We start from the raw sequence: 13,580 nt of genomic DNA, 5'->3' as shown, positions 1-13,580 counted from the left end.
AGCATTTTTCTCATATTAGAAGTGTTTAATAAAGAATTGTGATTTCTTACCTTTTGAATTTGCAAATGAAAACTTAGATGAGTTTAAGAAATTCCATTTTTGTTTTTGTGGGCTACAGTGTGCTTTCTAATAAAAGCATACACTTAGAAAGTGTGTGAAAGTGGATAGGTCCACAGATTATTAAACTGCAGGCCAGGGCCCTGTTGGAAATAATAAGACCAAATGCTTGAAATATTTGGGGACACATAACAGTAGATTTTGGGGGGTGATCTTTAAGTCTAGACTTAAATGCTCGTTATGAACGCCAGTGTGGTTTTTAAAGTTGCTACTGACTGGATCTCATTCTAAGTTAAACCTTCTGTCAATGAAAGATTTCATGAATTCCCTAATCTTCAAACGCCTTGTCGTTTGCTTAGCTCCTCTGCTTCCCACTGCACTCCAGAATCCACTTCTCAAGGATAGGTATGCTTCAAATCCCTTAATGGCTCCCAGATCCGGCCTCTGTCCACCTCTCCCCAAGGTGACTGAAGTTCTTGTCTTTCCTAAAACACCACAGTTGAGGACAGCAAATGCTCTACCAGCGAGCAACCGCTTAGGCCATGACTGCAGAACAGTCTAAGTGGCTTGTCATAGCCTCTGTCTCTGGCATTTTCCCCTTATCCTGGGGATTGTTTTCTAAGATACACACTACACCATTTTTTCCCCTCACTGATAAAATAAAAGACAGAGTAGAATTTCCCAGGCTCCATGATAACGGGGTTGTGACCATTCACTTTAATTTCTCTCCAACCCCTAACTCCATATATCATGATGTAATACTTTCTCTTTCTTTCTGGACCCAGGCTACTGGTATTTACTGCCTCCATTCCTACCCTAGTGTAACACGTAATGGTAGTTAACAATGTTTACCTAACTCTGCTCCCAACTCAGTAAAACTGTGTTGGTCTCTCATTTTTTAATTCTATCACAACATACCCGAGTCTGGGTGACTTATAAAGAACAGTGAATCCTTTTTAAACACTAGAAGTTGGTAAGCCCTGGGTCAAGGCAGTGGAATCTGATGATATCCATCCTTCCATGACATAAAATTACAGCACCACGGAGTGAGGCCAAGGGCACCGGATGGTTATCTCTCTGTCTTCCTGGGAGGGTATAGGGAACTTTGAGGATAGCATTTGAAATTTGAAATGTATATAAAGAAAATATCTAATAAAAAAAGAAAGTCCTGATTCAATCTCCAGTGATCACTGGACTCTAAATACCAGTGTTTAAAGCTCTGAATTTAGGGGTATGTGGGTGTGAGACGTCCTTAGATAGTGTGTATGGCAGGAATCCTGAGGATTCCATAAAATGTGGTTTTACTAACCCTTTGTAGTAATGTTTGTAATTATTACTTCCCACCAATGTGGTATCATAAAGGTTATGCATGTTTCACAACCTCTCCAATATTTTAGCAACTGTTTAAATGCTATTTTACATGAGTTTTTAAATTCAACAGGATGTGATTAAGATGATTGTCGTTTGTCCAGTGCATGCTTCTGACAGTGTCTCAATCATTTGGATAGAGACAACTGTATGAGATGGCCTAGTTTGCGAGCAGAGACGGTAGGTAGTGCTCTCACACAGTGACTATGTAGACTTAGCATGCCTGCTGCTGTTTTCATTTTATCCTCAGAAATATCTCCGTGTGATTGATTTGCAGCACTGAGCCAAACTGTCTCAGTTTTACATGAGTGTTTTCTTCTAAATAGCCTGAAAATATATTTCTCCATTTTGATCTTGATTAATGAAAACGACTCCCTCATATATCAGGCCCTCTGAGGATCCTGTAAGATAGCTTTTTATGGAGACTCAGTTGTGATTTGGGAATGGAACAGAACTCTGAGTACTCTTTTCAAGAAGGAAGACGCAGCCTCGGGAGCACGGGGCCTTAACTGCACAGCCTCGGGAGCACGGGGCCTTAACTGCGCAGCCTCGGGAGCACGGGGCCTCAACCGCCCAAGGCGGGCTGTGTCTGCGTGGGGAATGGGACTCTTCTCAATCATTCCTCAAAACACACTTTCCCTCATTGAAACCAGTTGTTTTGAATCTTGGGGAAATTGTTCAAATATTATATATGTTTGCTATTTAGTTTTGAGCACCAGTAGCATTTCTCAGGTTGGGGAAGAAATTTATATTTCACACCGAGGAAGCCTGCCAAAGAAGATTGCTTCTCTGTGATAGATTGAAACTAGGGGAACTCAAAGGGATCCTGGGAACGTTTCCTCTCAGCCTATCATTTTACAGATGAGGAAGGATACAGTGTAACTGTCACCACCTAAAAGACACATTATTAAGGTCTGCCCTAATGTGGGCATTGAACTTTCACATTGTGGTCCAATTTTGCAAATCACTTTTCAAATCACTGCCTGTTAGAGTCAGGCCAGTCTTTTGACTGTTTCTGTTTCTGGTGCTTCCTGTTGCTTTCCAGCGAGTCCGGTTCCACATCTGCTAGCATGTGTGCTAGCTCCTCTTCAGAGCCCCTTAAGTCCCGTGATTCTAGATGGTGCAAATCACCATTCCGCATGGCTTGCTTTTGGCGATTGGTTGAATTAAAAAGTCTCACAAGGGTAACTTAAGGAATGGAGGGTATATTTTGGCTCCTGGCTAGAGTACAACCTGTCACTTCTGGCAAGGTCTGGCGGCAGGAATGTGTCAGGTGTCTGGTCACATTGTGTCTGTTGTCAGGGGACAAAGGATGAAATGCTGGTGTTCTGCTCCATTTCTTCCTTTATTTCCTTATAATCATTCCCAGACCCAGCCTGTGTGATGGTGATGCCTGTACACACGCAATCTTCAGCCCTCTATTGGGTCTTCTGGAGACACCTTCACAGACACACCCAGAAGTGTGTCTCCACAGTCACTCTAAGTCCAGTCAAGGGACAATGAAGATTATCAATACACTTAGTTCTATCTAATACACATAGTTCTAAGAATGCCAGTTCTGTTTGATGAGCTCCACTCTGCAAACATTTAACTTGATGACATTTCAGTTTCTCACATCAGAAGGGGTGACACACTGGGTAGTGGTGGGGGGTGGTCTCCATTTTCTCCTCCTGTTTTTTGTAAACAAACAAAAATGGTTAGGTGTTCTCACAACATAATAGCATTTGTCAAATAATAGACAGGTCAAAGACATTAGTTCAACCATTTAGCAATGTTTAGGCACATCAATATTTCATGTTGCCCACTAAAAGTAATACACTTTATTTTATTAATATAATAAGTAGAATAATGAAATTTCCTTAAGCCGATGGAAAATTTAAAGGGTGCCAAAACCAGGTGTACATTTTGATGTTTTCCCTGGCTTTGTAATCTTGCTTGTGATTTAACTTAGCCTTAATACAAGGTTAAAGAGTAGCAATAGCTTCCTGTATCTGTAATTTCACTTTCTGTAGTTCCAATTACCTACAGCTTTGCTCCAAACATTTGATTTTTTTTTTAAAAAAAAAAGAGGAAAATTCTTGCATGCCATTTTGAGTAAGATGATGAGATTTCAGGTCTCTTAGTTACATACCAAGTGGGTCTTTAACCATCCCTTTGTCCAGCATGGAGCAGTCTCCACCATGCAAGCTACCATCCTGTTGGTCACTGAAGGAGCTGTGTGTACCATCATCTCTGTTCTCTCAGAGCTTTAGTTATGTGGTCAGTATTTCTTATTGTAGATGTACAAGTAGCCTCAAACTATAAAAGTCATAAGGATGGCGATTCTGATATTACAAAGAAAAGCTGTAAATAGATTCGTTCAAGTGAAACATGGAAGTTTCTTGCATAATAATGCAAACCAAACCAAAAAACATAAACTATAACCCAAGGCTAGAGTTAGAATTTGCTCGGTTTCTTGCCTCCAAGGATATGGGAAATCCCAGGTTTGGCCTACCCACCAAAATGTAAACAAACATACAAACACAAACACAAACACAAAGGGTGTGGTGGTGGGCCATGGCTGCAATTCTAACACTCAGGAGGTTTAATTAGGAGAATCATAAGTGCAGGGACATCCTCAGCCACAGAGAGAGTTGGGAGTCAGCAGCCTGAGAGACAAAACAACCCCCTTCAAACAAAGCAAATGAAAGCCTCTGTGTAATAGATGGTGACGACGGTGTCCCTTTGTAGACAGTGGTCACTCAAGAATGCTCCTCTGTATTCTTATGAGATCTAGTAAAGGATACATAGGACTTAAAAACAGTATAACAGAACTGAGTCTTTCCCAAACTGTGTTTGCTGAGGGGCTTGGGAGGTCCTGCCCAGCAGTAAGGTCGGTGGTACCATGATTGTGCCAGCTCGTCTGCTTCCCTTTTACATCTGCTGTCAGGCCAGCTGAATACGTTAAGGTGCTTCAGGTTCTCGAAGTAACTGATCAATCCAATTAATTACAACTGGAGCTGCCACCATCTCATCTCCTGACCTCTCTCCTGGAGACTCAGATACCTTTCCAGGACATCACAGGAGAAAGCGTTTACCAGATATTTTTGACTTGCTAAAGTAAGATGCCATTTTCCTAACTTTCTCTGAAAGCGTCTCCTTGCTTGCTGCCCACCTCCCACCAGCTGATTGCACAAATCAGGCTTTGTTTTCTGTATCCAGCCTCAGATTGTTCTATAAAGCCATTCCAGTGCCTTTGCCCTCACCCAACACAAGCATTTGCTTCTCTTTCTTGCCTCCTGGAGGTTGACTGTCAGCATTGTCTCTGACTACAGTTGGACTTGGCTGACTTTTAGGAATGATTATCTTTTCAGGAATCCAGGCTAATGAAGCCTGATGTCATCTTGGAAGGTTGCCAACACATTTTCAATCTTACTTTTGGTTGGGGCCTATACCACACTGACTTATATTCCATGGCGCAGGAAGAAAACACATGGCCACACTTGAAGTCTGTAGGTGAGAACTATACTCTGCCTACAAGAAATACAGCAGGGATGAGTGCAGAAGTGTGAATCTTTACCGGAACATAAGGTCACAACTGGAGTGATTTATTAATGTATAAACCATGCTCTCGTGTTGTGAGGTTCGACGACTTATACTTTTCTTCTTGTTGTCTTTTGATTTTGATAATGTAAAATTAGAGCTCATTCAGTGTAAAGTGGATTTCCAACACTAAACTGTTTCTAGATTTCTAGATTTGTAGTGTGAGTGCTAATCAGTGCTGGTGAGTCTCACAGCTCCTGGTGGCAAAACCCTGTCATAGAATGAGCAATCTGCTCTACCAGATATGTGCTGCTCAGCGATGATGCTCTATGCAAGGGTTTGCAATGTGGTACTTATAGTAGGTCGATGAGATGAAGTCTCACTGTACTCTGAAGAACATCTGTAGTGGAGAAAGGGCAGCAGATCGTTAGGTTCCCACAAATCCCTCAGTCACCCCCTTTAACAGGTCTCTATCACAGTCCTGACTAAATATTACAAGTCCCTACATACTCAGAAAAGGACTCTCGGTTTCATTTCCTCTGCCTGTTTTGGAAATCATAAAATGATTCTTTCTTTAACTCGATGGAGGAGCATATCTCTGCACTGCTGGAGGCCCAGCACCCCAGGTAACTAACAGAGAAATGACAGCCAGAGGGAGACAGTGGAGCCAAGATGCAGACAGCAGAGGGCTCACTGCTTCTAATTCTCTAGCTGCCTCACTCTAAAGAGAGCTATATCCTGCAGGAATATATTGAGGCTTAGAGCAAAATATTTAAGCCCTTCACTTTACTTCGATGTCTACAAAATGGGGGCTATAGCTACCAAATAATAGGGGAAAAGCTTACTCACGCTGTGACAGGTAGCATTAAATATTATTTATACAGTCAGATGCACATCATCTAATGCTATCTACGTATCCTTGTTTGTGTGCTTGTCTTCACTAGGTATAACCTTAACGTCTTTATACTTATTAAAGAGTATTAATTCATTTAGGCATAACTAAACCGAAAAGTAATATAGACCAACACAGAGATACTTCTCATTTGGACACATGTTTATCTTCTGATCGCTTTATTTTACTTTATGATCATATTTGACTAATTAAAACTATTTTTAAGAAGACTTTTGAAAGTCAAAAGAGACTAAGTCTCTGCAGGGTCAGGCATTTCCTTTCCCACTGAGGGCCAACAAGGCAGCCCTTTGCTACACATGTGCTAGATGGCTCCAACCAGCCCATTGATGCTCTGTGGTTGGCGGTTCACTCTCTGTGAGCTTCCAGGGGTCCAGGTTAGTTGACACTGTTGGTCTTCCTATGGGGTTGCCATCCCCTTCAGCTCCTCTGATCCTTCCAGAGGATCCCTGACCTCAGTCCAATGGTTGGCTGTAAGTATCTGCATCTGTCTCAGTCAGCTGCTGGTAGAGCCTCTCAGAGGACAGCCATGCCAGGCTCCTGTCTGTAAGCACAACATAGCATCAGTAATAGTGTCAGGGTTTGGTGCCCACCTATGGGATGGATCTCAAGTTGGGCAGGTCACTGGAGGGCCTTTGCTTCAGTCTCGGCTTCATTTTGTCCTGAATTTTTTTTTAGACAGAAACTAGTCTGGGTCAAAAATATTGTTGGTGGGTTGGTAACCCCATACCTTTACTGGGGGTGCTGTCTGCCTACTGGACGTGGTCTCCTTAGGTTCAGCCTCCTCACTGTTGGGCATTTCTGCTAAGGTCACCCCAGTTGAGTCCTGGAAGCCTCCCCCACCCCAGGACTCTGGGACTTTCTAGATGTTTCCCCCATCCCACCCCCCACAGATGCATATTTCCATTCATTCTCCTGGCCTTCTGGGGATCTTGTCTCTCCCCATACCTGATCCTGCCCACTTTTCTTTCCCCTTACATCCTGCTCTATGCCCTGCAGTACCAAATCTTCAGCCTAGACTTAGTTCTTAATGCAAAAATAGTCACATTGATCTCAGTATGCAAATTGTCTCTCTTCTTTAATAAATGGTGAAGTTATACATACAACAAAGGATTGTTTTTAAACAAACAAAGAAGAATAATTAAGTAAGCATGTTACATTAGCTTAAAGTATTTTGTAGTATATTATGCATAATAGTTTTACTACACTCAGTGACTTTGAGAAAGTAGTTTTCTTACACGCCTCACTTTAGCGTTATAAACTGTAGGGACACTATGGCATTTTTCCAGTAATTAATTAATAAAATCCACTTTACATCACGATCATAGTTGCATCTAAGTCTCCCCCTCAAATGGTCCCTCTATCCCACCCTTCCCCTTTAATTCTGAGAAGGGGGAGGTCGTCCCTGGGTGCCAACCTACCATGGCACCTCAAGTCACTGTAGCACTAGGTACATCCTCTCCCACTGAGACTAGACAAGGCAGACCAGTTAGGGGAACAAGATCCACAGGCAGGCAACAGAGTCAGGGTATCCCTTGCTCCAGGTGTTGGGGAACCTGCACGAAGACCAAGCTTCATATCTGCTACATATATGTGGGGTAGGGTGACCTGGTCTAGCCCCTGTATGCCCTTTGGTTGATGCTTCATTCTCTGGGATCCCCCAATGGTATTATTTTTTTAAAAAATATTCCTTTGGACACAGATTGGTATCTTGATTTTTACTAAACATTTTATAAGTACCATCTTACTCTATGCTTTTTATGGGTGTTGTCTAAGGAATGTACAAGAACCTATCAAGATGAGAATATTATTTCCAGCCAATGCTCAAGTAGCAAGCAGTCTGATTCCCTCATGGGCCTAACATTATGACACAAAAGAGGAGGCAGCAGAGACTGTGGAGTCCTGTGACAGTAGCTGGCAAAGCACTGAGTGACAAAGATGCGTGTCATAAATGCAAAAGGTGCCCAAGACTCTGAACGGAACAATGGGTCACAGGGGAGTCCGCTGTCGGGCGGCTAGAGGAGTCAGTAGACCCAAGAGGCTCATCCTGGTGACAAGGAAGACCCTGTGTCCCATGTCTCTGGCCCGGCTGACTCACTCCGTTGTGATACTTTAATCCTCCTCGAATGGTACTGTTCCTCCCAGACACTTTCAGTCGACTCTAGCTTATTTCTGATTCCTATTACTGAGATTAGAAAATAGTATGGATCTATTTCTTATTTGACCTTTGAAAAATGAGCATAGTAATAGAAGAACAACAACAATAACAAAAATTATCCAGGGATTTTCAGGAATCCCTTTCTTAAGGCCAGTTAGAATTTAATACCTTTGAAATGGGGAAAGAATTAAAGGCTAGAGTGCTGGTTAGTATTTTTGTTATTGTTTCTTTGGTCTGGTTTGGTTTTGAATTTATTTTTCCCTGTGGTTTTGTTTGTTCGGCTTGACACCAGCCGGATTCATTTGGAAAGAGGGAACTTGAGAATGCGTTTATAAGAGTGGCCTGTAAGCTAGCCTTTGGGTGTGTTTTCTTTATTAATGGTTGATGTGGGAAGACCCTCGAAACTATGGGCAGTGCCACCCCTGTGCAGATAGTTTGGGGATGGATAAAAATGCAGCACAAGCAAGCTATGGAGAGTATACAGTGTTCCCCCCGTGACCTCTGTACCAGACCTGCCTGAGTGCCTTCATGATGGACTGTAAGCTTTGTGATGAAATATATCCTTTCCCGCACACATTGCTTTTGGTTGTGGTGGTTGCCCCAGCGGGAGGAAGCAAAGGAGGACAGCTGGGAAGTCTTTGAAGACTAACTGCAAAATGGGAGCTACCAGATTGCCCAAGTACCGTTCAAGTTTTCTTAAATGTTGATCTGAGAATGTCACTAGGCATTCAGGAGAATGGGGGTAAATGACTTCATAGACTTGCTTCAAGAGGTCTTAAGTCTTTTGATGAAGTCTGCTTCATCAAAAATGTAGTATCGCTAGGAGGAGACTCAGCTCTCCATGGCTCCAGCACTTGAACAGGAGTGTCTGGTTTGGGTGGAAGAATTCTGGGCAACATTTTTATTTCTGTTGAATCCTAGAGTCAAGGTCTGTTATCTATCCCACCAGCCATGGTGGAATGAAAATAGTATTAAAAAAACAACAGAAGAGTTAGGAAACCAACAGTATGGATGTCCTGCCTTCCCCTTTGGATTTGAGGCGAGGCATCTCATTAAGTGGACTTGCTGGACTTGAACTCTCTCTTGAGACTGGGCAGGCCTTGAGCTTGTGACATTCCTGCCTTGAATTCCTGAGCTGCCTGGATTACAGTCCTGTGCCACCCAGCTCAGCTCTTTTAATCCAAATAGAATTACCTACCACTGACTACAAACATCTTATAAAGAAACAGATTTATATGTGCATATTAGAGTTTCATATTTTAGCACTTTTATTTATAAAGCTTATAATAGAAAAATAACATGCATTCATTATGTAATCTTGAGAAATATTTCTAAAGCCTCACAAGTTATATAGAGCGACTTCCCCTAACTATACGCAGTTAATATCTCTGTATGTGTTGTTTTGGATCATTTGTGTGTGTGTAGAAGCACATATGTGTTGTATGGTTAAAGGAAAATCTTCCTTTGCTCCCTCCGTGACTTCTCTTGAACCAACTATCAGTAGATAAATTATTAGCAAAAGGCATATTCTTGTTTGCCTTTGAAGCAGGGTTTTGCACATCCTCCAGTCTGGCCCTCAGATTTGAGATTCAACTTTGCCAGGCTACTTAATGAGTGGGAGATTCCAGACACACCATGCCAGGTAGCCCATGTAACGTCCCTGCACAGTGGGGACTACAAGAGAATGATTACCTACCTGCCAATGGAGATTTGCATGCCTAGTTCCATTTAAGGGGTGAGGGAAATGTGAATTATTCCTTCTGGGGGGTAGTAAGTGGTTTGTCTGTTTTTTTGAAAGAGGGAAACTGGATTTAAAAATAATCATTATTTGCAAAGAATTGTCTCTGGGATTTGAATGTACCCATGGGTCAGATTTCTCTGTCTATGCAAGTGAGGTCCATCGCTGTCCTTTTCTGACAGGCTCTCCATGAGCCTTTAAGGAGATGCTGGAAGGTAAATATGCTCTGTCAGATCCAACATTGAGGTACCTAAGCTGACCAAAGCCCGTTCTCTGAAACTTAGTTGATAAAGATTGAGAGAGAAGGCATGGAGGCAGGATGGGGCTCAGTCTTGATTCTCAGACAGGGTCTGTAGAGCTACACTTTGTGGTACACTGTTCCCTCAGCCAGAACGCCACAGCAGTCCACCTGTGCAGCACATACTTTAAAACACACAGAAGATGGCTGGAGAGATGGCTCTTGCAGCTTTTGTAGACGAACCGGGTTTGGTTCCCACACACATGTGGTGGCTCACTAATGTCTGTATCTCCAGCCCAGGGGCTTCCTGTACCTTCCCTAGCCTCCAAGGACACTTTACACACGTGGTGGACACTCGAACATGCAGGCAAGAGTGTGACACATAGAAAACAGAAACAAGTGTAATGAAATAGAACCACAATTCACCGTGTAGACCTCTCTCTCTCTCTCTCTCTCTCTCTCTCTCTTCCATGGGTTTTCCAGATCAGATTCATCCCTTCTTTCAGGTTATTGGATACCAATCCGATATTTCCTAATGAATGAAACAGTCTGTCCCTTTGTGATGACTATCCTCAAGAACTCTATTCAGATATCATTGCATGATTGTGTAATTTTCTGTGGAAGAGGCAACATTACAGTCCAGTCACTTGCTTATGACTTTTAAAAGACTCACCTCCAGGCTTCCTCAGGCTTCTGTTGGCCAGTGTCAATACTTGGTGTCCTGTTCTGTGTTCTCCGTTCCTGTTCTGCATCCCTTTTAATGTGCCTGTGTTTCTCTCTCCAAACTCCATCTCTCGAGTCTTCTACTGATAGTGTGATTGCAAGCAGGTCTCACCTCAGCAATGCAGAGAAAAAGAATTGCCAGAAGTTCATATTTTTGCTGTGTGATGTATTGTTACAGGTGCTGAGAACTGGAACATAAACTTAGCCTCCTTTCAGCCTACTGTAACTATTCTCTTTGTGAGCCTGAAAGCATAATTCCAAAAACCAGGATAATGCTTTAGCAAATAATTTCTTGTTCTACACAATTTAGTATACATTAGTGTGCTATTTTTTTTAATTTACCAATTATGATTGCAAAATCTTTAGTTAATTTAATCCTTAACATCAATTAGCATTCTCAGAGTCATTTTAACTGCAGTAAGAGTCTGAGTCTAAAAGTAGCTTTTGTGTGGTTGACATGCGGAGGGCCATGCCATCTTGATGTCGCTCTTGTCTAGATGTCAAAGTCAATCAGTCAGTAGGATTGAAAAGAGGGACCATATAGAACAGTAAAAGTGCCTTCCAGGATCACCTTCCAATTTTAATTCAATTATAGGGTGGAAAAGACAACATTTGATTCCATTTAATTACTGTTGTTAAATGGGATGAGCTGGCACCTTAAACCACTGTACATTAGTTTGCCATTGCTATCTTGTTTTGTATAGGAAAGGAGAAACAGAGAGCAAAAAAAGATTACATGATTGTTCTTTATGAAGGATCTTAATCTACTTAGGTGACGCAGGCCAGTGTTGGTTATGTGCTCGAGAACCCTTGGTTTAATCTAGAAAATCTGGATGCTTTCCATTAAAGCCAACAGTCTCCCAACTGCTGTTGAGTTTACCTGGGCCTTAGTTTACTGAGCCTATTATTTCAGGACCTCATCTTCAAAGATTAAATGCGATCCTGTCTGGCTAAGGTTTGGGAAGTTAAACAAAGGGACCCTGACAAGTCTAGCCATCAGTAGTCACCAACACTTCTATTACTATTATCTCTCACATGGATTAGTCAACTTAGAAAGATGGTATTCATTGTAGAACACAAGAAAATTTTCTGTTGAAATCACATGAAATAGTGTTTTCAATAGACCCCAGTTTGGGTTTTATTAATAGTAATAGCTAAACATGTTGTAGCCACTGGAAAAAGTTGTAGAAAACATGGATACAAGTAAGCTGAAACAACCGTGAACTTTAAGGCATGGATGTGTAGTTGTACTTCTTAAATTCAACATTTAGTATATGAGTGCTGGTGAACTCAGGAAGGGTATGTACAAGAATTGAAAATTAGAAATTCATAAAACCGAGGATGCTGGGTGTGATGTGTGCTATAATCTCGGCACTTAGGTGGCTCTAAGGCAAGAGAATCTCTAGTCTAAGATTAGTACAGTTCATGTAGCAAGCTTCATAGCAGCCTGTGCTACCGAAAGCAAAGAAAGTTCCTTTTCCAAAACCAAATAAACAAAGGACTAGCAAAACACAAAATGAATAGATGAAGTGAAGTGAAAGAACTGGATCCAGGCAGCAGTTACTAAGTTTCTAAGTTCCTAAGTCCGGTTGCAGTACACTGGGGATAAAGATGGTAACAAAAGAGACCCAGTATGAGCAACAATGTGGATACTTTCTGAACATCACTCTGAAAAGCTCGTTTGGCACTTTCATTCTTCTATGCCTCCATATGTAGTTTGATTCAAAATACTGTTTTCTCTGAGTGTAGCTTGTAAAAGTAATTGACTTGAGTTTCTCAAAGTAGTAGAGTCATTGCAGAATTGATTCACATACCCTGTAAAGCCTGTATGCATGTGGCATGCATAGGTACAGCCAAGAAACAGAATTAGCAAATATGGTGTCATCCTGTGATAGTGCTAACAGCAAGCACTGCTTTGTAGTAGGCAGGCGGGAAGTAGCCCACAAACCTTTTACTTGATGAAATAAAAATAAACATTTCACCTTTTCTTAAGAATGGTTGGTTAAATTCTTAAAACATGATCATGCCTTGTTAAAATTGACAATAAATACATATAACATTGTGTGTGTGTGTGAGTGCGAGTACGTGTGTACATGTACCTAAATGTCTGTAAATTAGACCACAGTAGATCAAAATCAGTAGAGAAAGAATATAATATAGATTAATTGAAACAATCAAATTGAACCTTTCTGGATTATTAAGCCATTTGTTGAAAGGCACCCGTGTTGTAGATTGATTTTTCTAAAATATAGGTTGGTTAGATTATACACTGTAAAATTTTACAGAAGTTTTGGTGAGTAGGTTGGATTCTCTGCATCCTGAGACTTTTCTCAGAGCTCCTTTTATTCTTGCTTCTTAACTGGTGTGTGTAAGACATTGGGTATAATTAATTATAGCCTGGGGGACAGAGCCTGGTTTGGGGGGATGCCTCGGGCCTTCCTCTGAGACCCTGGCCAGGTGCTCAGTGAAGTGTGCTGCGCCAGAGGACAAATGCAGAGAAGTTAATCATCTGAAAACATAAAGACTTCCTACACTGACATGGAATAGCTGCTGGGGAGGGCCGGAGCTCACGACTGACCCGGCTTTCGAAAGCATTCCGGGTAGGGCCAGAGCTGTTGGAAGCCGCTCTTCCACAGGCCCAGCGTGTCCACTGAGGGCTAACACTTCACTTCTGGGAAACATGAAGTCTTTAACTCAATTTCTTGTCAATTGCTTAGATCCAATCAGTGACTCTCAGACTCCTTTGCTCTCTTTAGTGGTCTCCACACATCCTTCATCCTCTTACACAAGCACCTCTGACCCGATCGATGGCCACAATGTCTTCTCTCAGCACCGTATAATGGGCTGCCCTAGAGCCAAAGCAGAT

General features: G+C 41.9%; 1 protein-coding gene across 11 annotated transcripts in view; it reads left to right on the top strand.

The window, feature by feature from the left end:
• The window catches only part of Slc16a7 (solute carrier family 16 member 7), a 164,965-nt gene that overhangs the window by 81,949 nt on the left and 69,436 nt on the right, over positions 1 to 13,580 (top strand). Inside the window, exon 1 of one of the 11 annotated variants that reach the window (XM_021174685.3) lies at positions 7,828 to 7,986. The exons of the other annotated variants lie outside the window; for them this stretch is intronic. The gene's annotated coding sequence lies outside the window, so the exon portion shown is untranslated. Of the gene's footprint in view, positions 1 to 7,827; positions 7,987 to 13,580 lie in introns of those variants that run through there. 11 annotated transcript variants of the gene reach the window in all.

This window comes from Mus caroli, unplaced genomic scaffold (assembly GCF_978045245.1).
Source record: "Mus caroli unplaced genomic scaffold, Mus_caroli_1 scaffold_9, whole genome shotgun sequence".
In the NCBI taxonomy this organism is placed as follows: domain Eukaryota; kingdom Metazoa; phylum Chordata; class Mammalia; order Rodentia; family Muridae; genus Mus; species Mus caroli.
Note: the sequence above shows the minus strand (reverse complement) of the source record. Positions and strands in the feature narration are given on the sequence as shown.